Consider the following 17,321-nt stretch of genomic DNA (forward strand, 5'->3'; position numbering starts at 1 on the left):
TGACTCTTTGCAATCATGTCCAACAAATACGAGATATCTTCACTTTCGACTTGATTTATAAACATAATAAAGAGTTATTGCATAATTTAGGTTTGCCTTACGCTGCCTTAGTATAAGAATTCTATATCGCGGCGATAGCAGTTTTAGAAGTTAGTTTTTGACGATTAATGCATATTTACAATGGGCGGTTGTTGCATGATTTAACTAGAATTATCTACCTTTAACCGGATAAAGTATTAATTTAAATACCTGACATTGCAAATGTGCTGCACACACTGAATGATAGACTGTACTTAACGTAATTTGCATGACATTTGAATATAAAATGGCGTCAATGCAATTCGTTATTGATTGCGGAGCTCGAATTACATGTAGATAACCACAAACTTAAATGCATGATATGTATGCGAAATATGTCAGATACTTTACTCAAGTATCAGTTCAGCAGTAAGTCCAGTCGTCCCAAATAGGATTAGGTCATTAAGTCAGTGATTTTATTAATATTTGTTTATTAGATCTATTTCCGGTGATCATCTTTAATCTTTTTTATATTAATATAGGATGAAATTCAAAATATCAAAGGTGTATATGTAATTTATACCTTGCCTTGTGTCACGCTGTTGCGTATTTGTATCGTACGTTGCACTGGTTTTTGATAAAAAAAATAATTTGACACTGATAAAGCAAGGGAAGGATATAAAAATACAATTCAAATTTCCATTTTTTTTATTCAAATGGTTCCCTATCAGTTCCCAAAACAAGAAGTTTTTATTAGAATAATTTTGTATCATCCATGTTAATATAAATACTAAGAGGTAATATAAAGTCACAATTAAAAAAATATCTGTTCCAAGTAAAAACATTTTTTTTTAAAGTTCTGCAGTTTCTACTACTAAATTGGGTATGTACAAATCTAAAAAGGTGCAGTATATGCTAAATACGCATTTAATTGGCTTCTTCAATACAACACCTACAAACTCCAAACTTACATCCTTCTAGTTTTTTTGAATATATTATTCTGTCGATTGAAAACAAAAATTTACGACAAAAGAGATGATTTCAGCTTTCCAATTGTGAACTTTGCATTTCTAAGTAGCAACATTCCGGCAGCACCTGCATACGGAGTATATATCTCCCAATTGATACGATATTCCTGTTTCCTATCATGATTTTCTTGATAGAGGGTTGCTGATCACAAGGAAGCTGTTAAGAGTTCCAAATGGTGAAGTTGAAATCATTCCTTCGTAAATTTTACGTACGTCATCACGAGTTGGTTGACCGTTTCGGAATAACTGTTTTTACAAATGATATTATTGTGCGAAAAATATCTGTTTGTGCAAGGGCTTTGCTCATATCTGTTATGTCAAAAACGTCAGTGCTAAAATGCCATTTTTTTGTCCGATTTGACCATTTCGATATTTGTGATAACGTAAAACATTTGTAAAAGGACAACACAAAAACAAATCTGTAATAAGTACTGAGAAACATTTACAATGTCATCAAAATAAACATAACATCGTCTGGCTTGATGGATAGGTGAGCGTTACAAATATGTTTAACCTCGTCACATTCTGTATGTGACTGTTCCCAAGCGGAAGCATGTTGTTTATTGGTATATGTCATTTCATGTCTGTCATTTTGTGTTTTGTTATGTTTTGGTTATAAATCAAGCCATTTTATGTTTGAACGATTTCTTTTTGTCAAGTCATGGTATTTAATAACTAACTTTTCAGTATGTGGTGTTTAATGTCGAATGATATGTATTGACTTTCATTTGTTTACGCCCGCGTCATTTTTGTTTTAAAGTTGTCTCACTTGCATTTCAACTTATCCTACTTGCTTTTGTTTTCACGAATAAATAACAAACAATGTGTATAAAGTGATTCTATGGATATCAGGTGCTGAGGGCTTGTTGAAATTAGAATACTTGTATTGTGATTTTTTCGGGCCACCTTTGTGAAATTGAAAAGGCTGTCATATAATAAAACATAACAATATGGTAAATTAAAATTAATAAAGTACGTTGGCCCTACATTGTTTAATTTAATTTTCATTCATATTAAATGTATAACTTCGCAATTATCCAGTCAACCGTAAGGTTAGTATGCGCATCTGGTGCAGGAAAAATTGGTACTGTTAATGTCATTATACATGTTATGTGAATATCTCGTTCTTTAAAACAAATACATCATGTGTTACGCATATAATTGTGTATATAAGTTTGTGTCCTTTCTTTTCGAATATTTCAGGTCTCCATAACTTCCGTCTTTACTGTAATATCTCAAAAGGACAGAATTAATGAAACAGTTTCTCGTGGGATTTTGTCTGATACTTGGTCCAATTCTGTGTGTGTTACATTTTAGTGTTGTGTCGTTGTTCTCCTCTTATATCTGATACGTTTCCCTCGGTTTTAGTGAGTTACCCCGATTTTGTTTTTTGTCCATGGATTTATGAGTATGAACAGCGGTATACTACTGTTACCTTTATTTTTCAATTTCCGTATTACTATTACAATTTGATGTTTTGTTTTGTGATATTTATCAAAGCGCACATTAGTGAATTCCTTTTCAATTCCTATTTTATATTCTTACCTTGCTTGGAAGATTCCATCATGAATATTCCATATAAAAATAAAAACGTAAAAAACAAACAAGCTTATTTATATAATACAACATTTTCTCTTTTGAAATATTATGTAATTAATTACCACTGTAATTATATCCAACTGGCCGTGATTAATGTATCTTTAAAAGTAAAAATAATTATTATGTTCCTGTTAAAACCATTGTTTAACCCCAAACTCCATTTGAATATTGTCATACGATGTAGTTTATTTTTTATATATTAGCATATTACAGTTTAAATCATTTCCACGAGCGTGATACAACTGCCAGCGACTGATACGGGATATGTCGTTTAGATGTTTGTTTTTGTCTCTCTCATTTATTTTCTTTAGGGATGGTGTTGTATGTTGAACATCTTTTTTTTGTTGTTTCATTGCGCACTGGTATCTAATCAACAATTTATTGTACTAATATGTAAACATTTTGGTAATAACGCATATCATTTTCGATAGTTGACATTGTTTTTATTTTATTTTTTATTTTAATAAGGCATTGAAACTTTTGACTGTCGCTTCTCTTTCATGTCATATTTATAGTCATTTGGTATCAATTTGAAATCAACACACTTGATATATCTTATAAAAATTAATTTGCCTGGTTTTCAAAGTTTCATTTTAAAACATTTTGTTTTATTTATGTTTTAACCACAAAACAATTGTTATGATACATGTACCAGTGTATATAAAGTGCGAATCCAGCTAGTTCATTTTTACTGTTATATGCGAGTATGTCTATTGTAGAATAAAGGATCATGGGAAAACTGTATTTGTTTATGTTTTGAAAATATCAAGTTAAGTGATTTGAAGATAAGTTTTAACATATTTTCATTGTGATATGTCTTTATAATATACAAACATAGCATTAAAGTTCAAATAAGTGTTATAAAAGCATCATAATATAGCATATCGATTATTGAAAGCGATCCATTTTAGCTATAGATGCGATGAATTATCACTGTTAGTGCAGTCATTATTAATGTAGAATTTTCAAAGATGCGAGGAATTTTTATTGTAGAATTATGTGATAAATGCACTTGCAACAAACGAAAAAACTTAGTTGATGACTTTAGGATTTATGATACATGTATTTTCAAATTGAAATACAAACTCCTCATTCATTCTTCATCAAATATATAGCTTTTCAAACTTGTAACAAAAGCGATTCTCAAAATGAAAAATTCTAGATCCGCGAATGGATACTACCGCAGAGGTAAAACCATACACATTTGGGTTATTGTACACGAAATGATTGCTACAATTCATTTTTGTTGATTTTAGACCCTTTGGAACTCTATGTGGGCTGTTTCAGCAACTAGACAAAAAATCCCCAAACTAGATACACGGTTAGATTCAGCATGTCAACGAATCCCAAATATCTATATTAAAGGACTTTTGTCTTTAAATTTGGACCCCTCAAAATTGAAAAAGGGACCAAAAATATAAAAAAATGCATGCATCGGATACATTTGTTATTGAAGGCATGACTGTAACAATAGGATTGATATACACAAATATCTTATTCTGGGGGTCTCATTGGGGGGGGGGGGGGGGGGGGGGTTCTGATCCCGGATCCCGCTTACTGTTTTGGCAGATTCCCGTATTCCGCTTATTGTTTTGGCAGATTCCTGTGTCCCGCTAGACTTCATTTCTCGTTTTTCACGACACAATCATTTGACTTTCACCTGTCACGCTTGCAAAAAATCGGCAATCCGGCGTCACGCTTATACCCAAATGCGACCCACTATTTTACTCTATTCTGAATCATATTAAGCCCATTATACATATATTTAAAAAGTAGTGTGGATTTTTTTATACCTTTTTATCCCGTCTCGTTTCGTTTTTGAGCCATATATAGATGTCGTATGTGACAATGAGACAACTCTCCATCCGAGTCACAATTTATAAAAGTAGACCATTATACGTAAACATACGGTCTTCAACATGGAGTCTTGGCTCACACCGAACAGCAAGTTATAAATGGCTCCAGTGTAAAACCTTTTAAACGGGAAAACAAAGATTCAATCTATATCAAGATGTACGTAATTAGTGAAGTGTCATGGAAATGGATAAAAAAAAATAAGGATAAAGATCCCTATACGCTTTATAAGAAACTAAATGGAATACATTTGAAATAAATGTTATTTCTATTGAATTTATTAGAGTGTTTTAAAACCAAACTTTCCTCCGTAAGTTAAATTTTATCAAATCTTTCTCTTACTTTATCTATTGTTTGAGCAAGTCGGCTAAATTAAGGCCTTACAGCTAATTTCATAATGCATGCAAAGCAAAACTTTGGTTGGCTTGCTTGCTTTGTTTGTTTAATTGTTTATACAAACTTTGTAAATAAGATTGACATTTTTAAACAATATGATTAGGCATATGATAGTTTAACCTGTATTTTTAATATTTGAATTAAATTGGGTGTTATCATAACGATTATCCAATAAAAGAAAAACAAGCAAGTCAACTAAAGTCTTGCTCTACATGCTTAAAGAAATGAGCTGTAATAGATAAAAAAATAAATAAAAAATTATACAGTGAAAATGCACCGCATTTACAGTACTAATGATTCGCTCCACAGTAAAAATGAAAGAATAGTATCATTATTCGACAGTAAACATGACTAGCATTACGAGATCATCATAGTGGAATTTAGTTAAATATGAAGAAACTGAATGACAAAACATATTCTACGTTATACAACTTTATTAATTGTATTAAAATGAATATTTTGTACTGCAACAACATCTTACCTGTTAGTTATAAAGCACCTGCACGATCTGTTCGTGAAATGTCATAAATATTCACCTATTTTGGTATATATTTCAAAGCTGGATGGCTTTAGGCGCGATAAAACCCCGCTCGCATCTCTTACTTTGTTTTATTAGTATTATGTATTTCTGAACATATACATTTTAACTAATTTTCTTTATTTTCTTCGAAAGTAAAAAAAAGTTCGTCTGTTTATTTATCATTCTACATTAGACATTTATGGCATATACAGTAAAAATGATATTTTAGGATCCGCACTTTACATACACTGTGTACCAAGTATATATGTAGGACTCTCAACTGCGATGGTAATCCGAACCGCGATTGTCAGTCTTAATGATTTTATATCGATGTAGATGTAGATGTCAATGTGTATGTTAGACAAAAGGTTCTAACTTATGTGCGACTGAGTGTCACATTTTCTAAATATATACCCGTCAACAGACAGACAGACTACCTGTACATGTATTACAATTGAACGAGAGAGGAGAAGAGAGGATTAAAGAACAGATAAAATGGTAATGCAGAAATATTTTGAAAAGTTCTTTTATTGTCCCAATGATTGTTTAGCTTCAATGGCATGATGATGTCATCTATGGGAAAATTAAATTTAATTGACGTGTTACTTTTTTACCTATTCTTCTTATATCTGGTTTAAGCAGCAATTGTAAGCTTAATTTATTTTACCTTTGCAATTTGGTTTTCAGTTTTTGTTTTACAGATGACGATTGATATGTTCCATTTGTCGTATTCACAAACTTGTCCCTTTCTACCAATGTAGCCTATCGAATGGAATTATCTCCGTACTTACATGAACAAAACGACTAGTGTCATACGTGGAGCAGGATCTCGTTACCCTTCCTGCTGATTACCTGAGATAATCACGGATGTTTTAGGGGTTCGTGTGACTCCTTATTTAGTTTTTTTTATGATGTTTTAAGAAATTGTTTTTCGTCTTCTTTTTTCTATGGTGTTGCCAGTTTTTTTCCACTTTAAAGTTTTTCTTGTCACTTTTTTAGTTACTATCATAGACCATAGGCAATGTTAATTTGGCTAAAATGTAATGCACGCACATTAATTTCATCGATCAATGTCTTTTATTTTATAAATCATTGTACATTTTTTTTTATTGTTAAGTGCATGGCATTTCACATTATAGTCACATTATAAACTGCAGAATAAAAGAAAGACTTTATTATTGTGTGAATGCTGGGTTAATGTTGTTGTCGTTTTGGCACATTCCCCGTTCCCATTCTCAATTGTATTCTTAATATTGATAGAATTGACATAGCGTAATTGCAACCAACTTTATATTCAAAAAGGGGAAGTTGCTGATTTTAAAACATGTGTATATGCTTAAATATGTTTATATACTATGCAATAGAATAAAAGTTTTATCAATAAAACGTTGTTTGATAGAATTGGCAAAGATACTATGGAAACATTTGACAATGTTAGAACTATGAATTGTTATTGTCAGTTAACATTTTTTTCTTAAATGCATGGAATATTATCATTGTCAGTTATCATTTAATTCAAGCTGTCAGAATGTCTTATATATGTTCTTAAAAATTTCCCGTTTGCTCAATATTTCAAACATCAATTCGTTTCAAATTTCTAATGACATGCATTTTTGATAAATTATTGTAATAATAACACATTGTCTTTTATTTTGTAGAATCTAAAATAGCATCCTCAAAGTATGAATTATTAATAACCCTTGGTTATAAATAAATGTGTTAATGCACTTATCATGTATATGAACATGGATTTAATAGTACACGTAGAACCAATCATATGATAATTGTCTTGTTATTGTCAAGTTTCCCATTCCAGGATGTGACTTTAACGTTACAAATTTCCGTTATCCATATGTTAAATTTATAAATTACCTAACAATTAAATTTTGACACACTATTTAGTATGTTAACATGGTAAAGTATGTATAAATATTGTTTAAAGGATGAATGAAAAAGTTTATCTGCATCCGATTCAACCTAGATAGTAGCCAGCTCGATGAAGCTACTTTTTTTAAAGATTCGCATAGTTAAATGAAAATAAACAAAAATATTGAACTCCGAGGAAAATTCAAACTCGTCTGGAGAGTTCCTTATCAAATGGCAAAATTAAAATCTCAAACTTATCAAACATATGAAACGAATGTATACCAACTGTCATATGCTCTCTCATATTCTTTTTCATGTATGGAATTTCTGATTATACCTGTTTTTAAAGCTGTCTTACCCTTTCACTTGTATGACAATCGCATTATATGTTATTATGTTGACAACAATGTGTCAACAAAACACAGACGTAATAGTAACAATTGTCAAAATTTGAGGTACAGTAGTCAACATTGTGTTATAATCTTTATCACTATAAAAATAAAGTTTTGCAAATTTGTCAATAAAGAAACACAAATATTTTCATGCTTATTGATGTGGTATTTTTGTGATTTTTCTTTTAACATCGTTAGGAAATGTTATGTTCTGATATCTTGATATAATTGATCTTTGTACTACATTTACTCAAATTGACTTTTTTGTTATTTTATATTAAGATGGAACTTGTCTATATACCAGCTTTGATTATTTGGAATATCTTCTTATTTTCATTCTTACTACATTTGTATAAACTTCAAGATTTACCTGTTTTATTAAAACCGGGTTTTTTTTTCTTCAAAAGTTATAATTTTCGAAGGGTTAAATATTTCTCAGTGGTGTCTTGCAATTGCTTTGTTTGGACTTGTTTGTTTGCTTTTTGGCTTTGGATGTTTGTCCCTAATATGTTATTAACTGTGCATTCGCTTTCAGATATCGCAGATCAAATTTGTTCGTTCATAGTGTATTAATTTACGTTTTTTGATTGAGTTAAGCCTGCCAATTGATATTTTATCGTGTGTTTGTCTATGTTGTGATGTTATGCTATTGTTTCAGAAAAAGGGAGAAGGTTTGGTACCATTAAAACGTTTAATCTCGGTGTTTGCACCTGTCCTAAGTCAGGAATCTGATGTACAGTAGGTGTCGTTTGTTTATGTAATTTATACGTGTTTCTCGTTTATCGTTTTATTATATAGATTAGACCGTTGGTTTTCCGGTTTGAATGGTTTTACACTAGTAACTTTGGGGCCCTTTGTAGCTTGTTGTTCGGTGTGAGCCAAGTCTCTGTGTTGAAGGCCGTACATTGACCTATAATGGTTTACTTTTTTAAATTGATATTTGGATGGGGAGTTGTCTAATTGGCCCTCACACCACATGTCCCTATATATATTGTACATTTTGCATTGTAATTGTTATAGGCACTAATAAATATCAATCTATATATTTGTGTATATATATGCTGATTCAAGTTTTAAAGTATTATGATTTCATGTCCAAGAAATAAATATTCACCGAAAGATTTTTAAGCCTATTAAACATAATTAGAATTATATTTGTTTGAAGTAAAATTTGTGCGTGGTACATGTAAATACAAAAAAGGCGATTTGCTATGATCAAATGGACCGTGAAAGATATATCAAAGACCCACATTCGGAAGCATACAAGAGAACGATGCTTGAAATCTTATTAAACTCAATAAACTATTGCTTGGTGGTCATGGATGTTTTACGGAGACATTGTCACAGATGTAATATAAACTTCTTCTAAATACATGTGCGGTTTTTCGTAAATGTTTTGCTCTAAACAGTTTTTTCTTAAAATTGATTGATACTGGTATGTTAGCTGGTTATTTCTTGTAGCATCATGATCAGTGCCGGACTTGTAATACATATACAAACAGAAGTATAGAGAAACCCTTGCTTTATTATCTTTTCTGTCATGTCTGTTTTGGCCAGTCTTACTCTTTTCAATAAATAAGTTCTTATCAGAAGAAGAAAACGTTATATCTGAATTTTTTTTTAAATTCAAATACCGAAAACAAAAAGTTAAGAAACAAAAAATAGAAAACTAGGGTTTTGTGGTTATCACATGTGCTCCGGAATGATAACAAGGTTCTGCTTTACATATAGCATGAAACGTTTCGATTGATTACGAATTGAAAGCGATTCCATGTTTTGGAACAAAAAAAATCAGATATCCTCTTTTTCATGCAAAATATAATGTTTAGATTACCTTAAACTATTTTTAAGTGGTGTTAATAAAAAAAAAAAAAAAGAATTAAATGGATATGTGACCAGCTAATAGCATTTCAAGCTCTTCAAAGTACAGATGCTGATTTCTGTTTTTTACATACTAGATCAATTAGATATAACAAAACATCAAAGTCTGGTGACGATTTAATACTCAACAAATAAAACTATCTACAAACAATATTTAAGCGCACTATGTCTTGTAATTTTTCTGCGTGTTTTAAATCTTGAATGTAGACATAATTCTTTAATACATTTTGCTTATTTGTTTAATGGCTGTTGTGTCGGAAGAATTTCTTATGACCCACTACCATTCACAGAAATCTGCAAATAGTTATCAAAGGATTATAATTTAATACGCCAGACGCGCGTTTCGTCTGCATCAGACTCACCAATGACGTTCATATCAACAAAGTTATAAAGCCAAACAAGTACAAAGTTGAAGAGCATTGAGGAAAATGTTAAATTAAAACAAATAATTAAATTAAAGAGTGAACATGTAAACATAAATGAATACTGCATAGTATGTGTTATATATTATTATTGCTTACTTTACTCCTCACAATACACAATACATCGTTCTTAGCTTGGTGGCTATATACAGAATAAAACCTCTAGCTATAATCCAAAGATGAAGTTCGTGTTGTCCCCTTGAGTAAGTATATTCTGAGCAATGGAAAATATCATAACGTCTGATATTTAATGTTGAAATTCCATGTTTCCTCTGGGTATTTTTTTCAAGATCTGTAAAGATGAAAACAGCAATTTTTGTACTATCAGCTTAAGAGCCAATCCGGCAGAAAACCATGCAATATTCAAATAATCGTCCAAATCGACAAACACAACTTGACAAATTGTTTAACATCATCTTAATCCTTGACATGAAATAAAAAAAATTGACGACTTAGTTTTTCCCAGAATCGTATCTATTTTTAGTAACAGCCTCATTTGCATAATTATATAAATTCATAATGAAACCAAGGGAATATCCAACTTTTAAAAATTACCCAGAAGCATATTAAATGAGGTTGTTGAGTTTTTTAAGTAATGTCAGCTGGGACCCATCCATTTCACTATCTTATGAGCAATAAAAATTAAAATTTAAAAGATTTGGCACACTGCCAGAAACACGGGCACAAAGGTGTCTTTTTTAAACATGAATTACGTGCTTTTCATTCGCTTCTATCTTGCAAGACTCATTCCGGATGTGTTTGCAACTTTTATCGGTTTAACTTATGGTGTATGTTTGATATCAAAACAAAATATTAAGATTAGCAAATGACTATTATAAATTAATTTATGCCTTGGAAGAATGGTAATTTTAATGCCCAAATTGACAAGTTTTGATTCTGATTTTAATTAAATTCTAAACACAATTGGTAAGAAAATGGCTCATAAAATCATTTTAAAAAGTAAAATCAATTTGTTTAAAAAAAAAAAATATAAGACGTTTTTGTTCTGCAAGTGCAAAAATCAATAAATTGTCTGAAACCAGAGAGTACATCTTTTATGCTCTTTCATTGACTTATTTCAAAATCATGAGTCTTTTGTAGACGAAACGCGCGTCTGGCGTAAATATTAAATTTAGTCCTGGTATCTATGATGAGTTTATTTGCTTCAATTTTGTATATGTGAAATAAGTAAACCTATTAAAGGTTTAAGAACGAAATGAATAATCAATGAATTAAAAACAAATAGTATGAAGATGGTTGAAAGTTCTCTATGTCACTCTATATATCATTTTAACAAGAAAATTTGCCTTTACAAATTTCTGTTCTAGGAATATTTAATGCATGATAGATTACAATAACTCCTTCCGTCGGGCACAATTTAATCTTTCAGTATCCATGTCCCATTACACATCACTGATTTTTTAAATAGAATTTAAAGAGAATATATCTAAGTTCTCGCCATCTGGAATCCAGGTTTTTCACTTATTTACTCCATTTTGAATGAAAAACTTTGTCTTTCAAGTGGACAGTCAAATCACCGTGTGTCTGAATGGTAGCGTATCTCTATGAAATTCTTCTGATTAGGGTTTGTCTAATTGTCTGACACAAATCTAAATAAAGGCAACAGTAGTATACCGCTGTTCAAAACTCATAAATCCATGGACAAAAAACAAAATCGGGGTAACAAACCAAAACCGAGCGAAACGCATTAAATATAAGAGGAGAACAACGACACAACACCGAAACGCAACACACACAGAAACAGACCAATCATCAGACAAAACACCATGAGAATAACAAATGTAACATGAAAACCAAATACATGAATTTGGGATAGACAAGTACCGTGCCACGTCTTATCTCAATATCTCAAAAATAAGAGAAAACACAAACGACAAACTCTCCTAATACACACTCAATGAAAGCAACAAATCTACCATCTCTGGACTTTCGTTACTGAAAATACTGAAAACAAAATATGAATAACAAGAAACATTGTAATAATTCTGAAATATGAAGTGTACAAACTGACGAAGACTTACTAGTATATAACATTTCTGTTTCTCTTCACAATAGTTCCAAGTAACTCTTAAGCATTGTTATTTTTTTTTTAATCTAAGTTCAAATATAAACGTACCAAATCCTTTATCAATCAGCTATTGCCATTTCAGGCACTGAACTGAATTTAAAAAAATTTAGATTACTTTATCACAAAACCAACTGATTATAAAGAGCACTTCACAAATTCAGCCATATATATTGACGTTCTAAATACGCTTCTGTCATAACTTAACTATCATTAGAATAGAGCACCATATTTGTACCGTTGTCATACCAATATGCAACCGTATGTCATAAACATCCTGTAAAATGTCAGGAGCTGGGCACAAACCGAAAGATTAAAATCAATAAAACATTGAAACTGTTTGTCTAAGGATGTTCTTAATATAGGATGGTAACCTTTATAATTTTCAAAACGAAAATATTCAGATTTCAAGTTAAACTTAAGATGTGACACGAGTGAAACATATGCAAATGAGACTGCTCCATATCCAAGTCATAATGAATATGTTATATATATATATTTTTATTGTTAAAGCTTTTATGAAACTTTGAAATTTTCAAAGTGTACTTTTTTTTCAAACGTATTAATTCATTTATGATACATATCATATAAATCCCTTTATCTCTGACTTTGGATTAACCTAATGGATTAACTACAAAATTAAGCTGAAATGGTACTTTATACACATATAGGCTTCTTCAAATTCATTCACAAAATCTTTTTCTTTAAAGTAATGCAATCTTAAAAGAATGTGGAAGTCACCTTAAAAAGCTATAGTTTAGATATGCTACTTTAGAAGTCTTTAGCAACATAAGTCAATTTTATCCAAAGAGTATGTCCATGTGACCATGCAAAAGAAATAAGTCTACAATAATGTATCTTATCTTTTATCTATTATTGCTGGATTGATCAGTAGTGTAAACTGCTTGTTGCTGCGATTGTTACAGTGTGTCCTCTAGTGTCCAAGTTGAATGCTTGTAATATGTTTTGGTATAGTTTTTGATTGCGTGGTTTTCAGCTTGTATTAGTATTTTCTCGTCATCCAAATTTGATGCTAGATCACCACTCTCGTTCTAACGAACCGTCCTCCAACCAGCTGAGATAAGTTTATTTCTATTGTTTTATCCAAGAGATAAGTCCAGAAAATTAAATTTAGGTAAATAAAATGCTATTTTCAAAACCATTTCTGCAGTTTCAGTAGAAAGGTGAGGAAGGACTTCAGAATCAAAGGTAGATATAACTTAGTTTTCGTCACTCTTGAGTTTAACGGATCATTCTGTCTTCAACTTTGCTTGCCGACACTAACATTTTTCAAAGCAAATTAAAGATGTTAAAATCAACGTTAAAATTAACAGTTGAAAGTTGTCGTCATTAGTTTGATGGCGTGGTGTTGTTTAAATGGTAACTGTTTCAGTTATTTTATCAAGCAAACTAGAAAATGTAGCGTCTCAGTCTTTATCTAACGCATTTGCATATACGTATGCAGAAGAAGTTCGTCTTCATATTTGGCAAGAATGTCTATCATAGTTTTTGCAATAATTGCACTTGTATGTAGCATGCTTTTCAGCTTAAGGTAGGACTCCGAATGATTACTTTATAGATTTAGTTCAATGCATATGAGACGACAAGAACAAGAACCCCAGTCAAATCTCACGATACATAGATAAATCTATGCATAATTAGGAGAATTGTAAATTCGGAGAATTGTATAATTTGGGGAATTTTACCTACAATACGACAAATTACATCAAATAGAAAACCATAAACCTTACAGGTTAAAAACATGTTGATGTTAACAAATAAATAACACAGTGTCACGTGTTAAAGTAAAACAAATACATGACAGTACTTACGTACTACTAATGAAAATTAAAAAAGTATTTTTGACCGAAAAAAGATATAATATCTAATAACTAATTGAGATATCTTAATATATATTATATAAATGAACTTTAAGTAATATGTATCTTTTAAAGTTACTTAAATATTTTATCATTTTCAAATTAAATACAATATATCATAATTTGAAGAATAGAAAAATTTCTAAATTAAGGCAACAGTAGTATAGCGATTTTCGTTTGAGAAAAAAAATCTAGGTAACAAACTAAAACTGAAGGAAACGCATCAAATATAAGAGAACAGCGACACAACAGAAACACACCATTAAAATGTAACACACACAGTGACAGAAACGAACTATAATATAACAATGGCTATTTTCCTGACTTGGTACAGGACATTTTAAGAAAAAAATGGTGGGTTGAACCTGGTGTGTGGCATGCCAAACCTCCCGCTTTAATGGCAATGTTATATATAACATTAAAATGACAACATTACATAACAGGACTACAATACAAATAAATGGGAGAAAATATAGGACAGAGAAACACACGAATAATAGCTATCAAAAGGTACCAGGTTTAAAATTTAACACGCCAGACGCGCGTTTCGTCCACACAAGACTAACCAATGACGCTAGGATGAAAAAAACTTTGATGTAGACAATATTTCTCATATCAACTACTCAGCATTTATTTACCTACTTAAATCACGATCCTATATCTTCACCATTGTATTTTGCGCCATACAACTAGCAAAATACCGTAAAATGCTATTTATCCGGTTTGTCGGATTAATAAATATGTTGGACCATTCGTTCGGCTAGCCGGATGAATACCTCTTGTCTACTTTAAATGAACTGATGTGACCTTGAAATAAATAAAATAAATGTAAAATACGGCTTTTCAGAAAGATACATTGTATGACAAATCATCAGCACTTTGATGAATATAAACGTCGCATCATCACAAACAGACACTACATAATTTTATTTTACATATGAACAAACTGATGTAGACGTATAACTTAAAGTTAGAACTTTTATTCAGAATTTTAATATGATCCTGAAAAGTTGAGCTAGACATATTGACAATTTTATAGAGCTTGTTATGACGTTACGCACGATATTGCGTCTCAATTGGTAACGTCAAAATTAAACGTTTTACGTCGGTAATCGAGTATACTTTGTTCGTTTGTTTTGTAACCATTTTTGGTCGATATGGATACTTCAAAGTCTTTATATGTATGAAATATTTCCTACTGGTAGATACGCGAACAAATGAAATTTTTGGACTTTTGATTCGTCTTGTGTTGTATTTTTCTTTATATTTATTGTTACTTTTATTGTTTTGCTCTTTTCTTTTAAGTTTCTTTATCTCTTTACAATATTTAATTCTCTCTGTCTTGGACACGAAATTCATCTGTACTTTAATTAATATTTTGCCTATTTATTGACAAATTACAATTTTTTTATTTTTTTTTCGTTTTAGATAATTATTCATTTTCTATTTGATTATAACTACTATTATATATTGTAGTTCTTATCGTGGTTTCTTTGATTCTATCTATTTTTGAAATTTGTAATTTGGTTATTTTGTTTTGTCCTCTGATCTTAAAACATGAAATTGAACCGTACTTGTTATTTAAAAACAATGAAATGTCGTTCATATATCATATGATATTAAATACGAACTGCTTTCAATTTCGACGGCCTAGGAAGGTGATTGGCCTAATGAGTTCATATAAAGTGATAAAAAGCATGGTGATTTTAATATACGCTCGTGGCGAGATTTGTTCGACTCCGATCCTAATAGACAGTTATTGCAAATATTTTAACTTAAGGTCGACTGATGTCCGGCTTCTCCTACCTTTGATGACAGGTCAATAAAATACAACAAAAGTCGGCTATACGTGTAATGTACCGGTGTTTAACTCCAAAACAAAGAATAAACTTTTAGAAATAATTTGAAAACACATAAATGTATAGCGTCATGAATCGAAAACGTTCAAAACGTAAGAAAATTGCACAGTGGACAAACTTGCAAGACATTTAATTTGTTAAAAAACGAAGTCATTTCGACTTAACAGCTTATCAAAAAGTATGTTATCGTATTGTGGGGTGAAAGCACAATTACGAAAAAGCACTGTTTTGTATGCTAAAAAATAAATATTTGATATAATGACGTTGAAACTGACAGTGTTTTGATAAAAAGCGGCGAAATTCGACATTGGACAATCTTGCAAGACATTTTCCAGAAGCCAAGCGTTTTTATTTGTGGTGCGAGTGCTGTAAAATTCCGGATTTGAAATGGTCTATCTAAGCACTTTTGTAGGAATAATTTATAAAAACAAAATTTTATATCATCTGATATTTTAAAAAGCGATAAATTTTGATAACTTACCATTTTTCGAAACCTGACCATGGCGAGGATTATTCATTTTTGAAAAAAAATCAGCTTTTACCGTTCGATCAACACAAAAAACAGCAATGGCGTCATAAATTATATTAGACGTTTATCATTCATGCGAATTTTCGCGGATTTTAAACTTTTTCTTTGACCACAAAAATTCCCGCAAAAGTTATTTTGCGAATAATTTGTTACGTCTGACACGCATATTTTTGACGTTTTGGTAATATTTGTATCATTATTTGAAACTATTATGAAAAGTTGAAGAATATTTCTTTATATTTTTAGAAACAGTAATACCTGCCTAATCTATGGATATAAATTTCATAAAGCTGAACTATTTAGTTTTCATAGAAGAGCTATTGATCAAATTGCTCTGTCGCATTTCACGGCATTGACGCAATAACGTGCTAAACGTCTCTGCTTTTCAGACTGTCTGAAATGAAAGAGGAAGTCAATTTTAGGATTGTGTATGAATTATTATCTAATAAAAAGATTTTATTATTTTCGTGTTTTTGAAATTTTGTAGGATCAACGGCAGGTGAGTGAGTAGATTTTCACCTGGACGGACGTGTTTACATTATGTCCAGGAAATTCGCACAATGTCTGATGATGGCAGTGAAACACACCAACAACAGCCCGTATTATCTGGTGATATCTTTACCATTTTGCATTTGTTAGAACACCAAGCCGCCGACTGGGTTTTATCAGCTCGGAATGGACGTTACAAACTTTCAGTAAAATGGACATCCGGGAAGATAGCGGAAAGAGAGAGGTCGACATTACCACCGAAAAAGAAATCATCAAAGTCCCGTTCTGAAAGGAATAACCGCAGGCTGAGGGCATATTTGGCCAAAAAGTCTGAGTCAACTGCAGAGATTGGAACTCAAATGTTAGACAATGACTCCTCAAAATCTGATGAACTAGGCAATTCCGCTCAACCAATAGAAACAGATTCGGCAATGGACAAGAGATGAAGCTCTTCCACTTCCAACAGCCACATCATCGCCAAAGGTCCCGCTTCCTCTATTGG

Source organism: Mytilus galloprovincialis, chromosome 13 (genome assembly GCF_965363235.1).
Source record: "Mytilus galloprovincialis chromosome 13, xbMytGall1.hap1.1, whole genome shotgun sequence".
Taxonomy (NCBI): domain Eukaryota; kingdom Metazoa; phylum Mollusca; class Bivalvia; order Mytilida; family Mytilidae; genus Mytilus; species Mytilus galloprovincialis.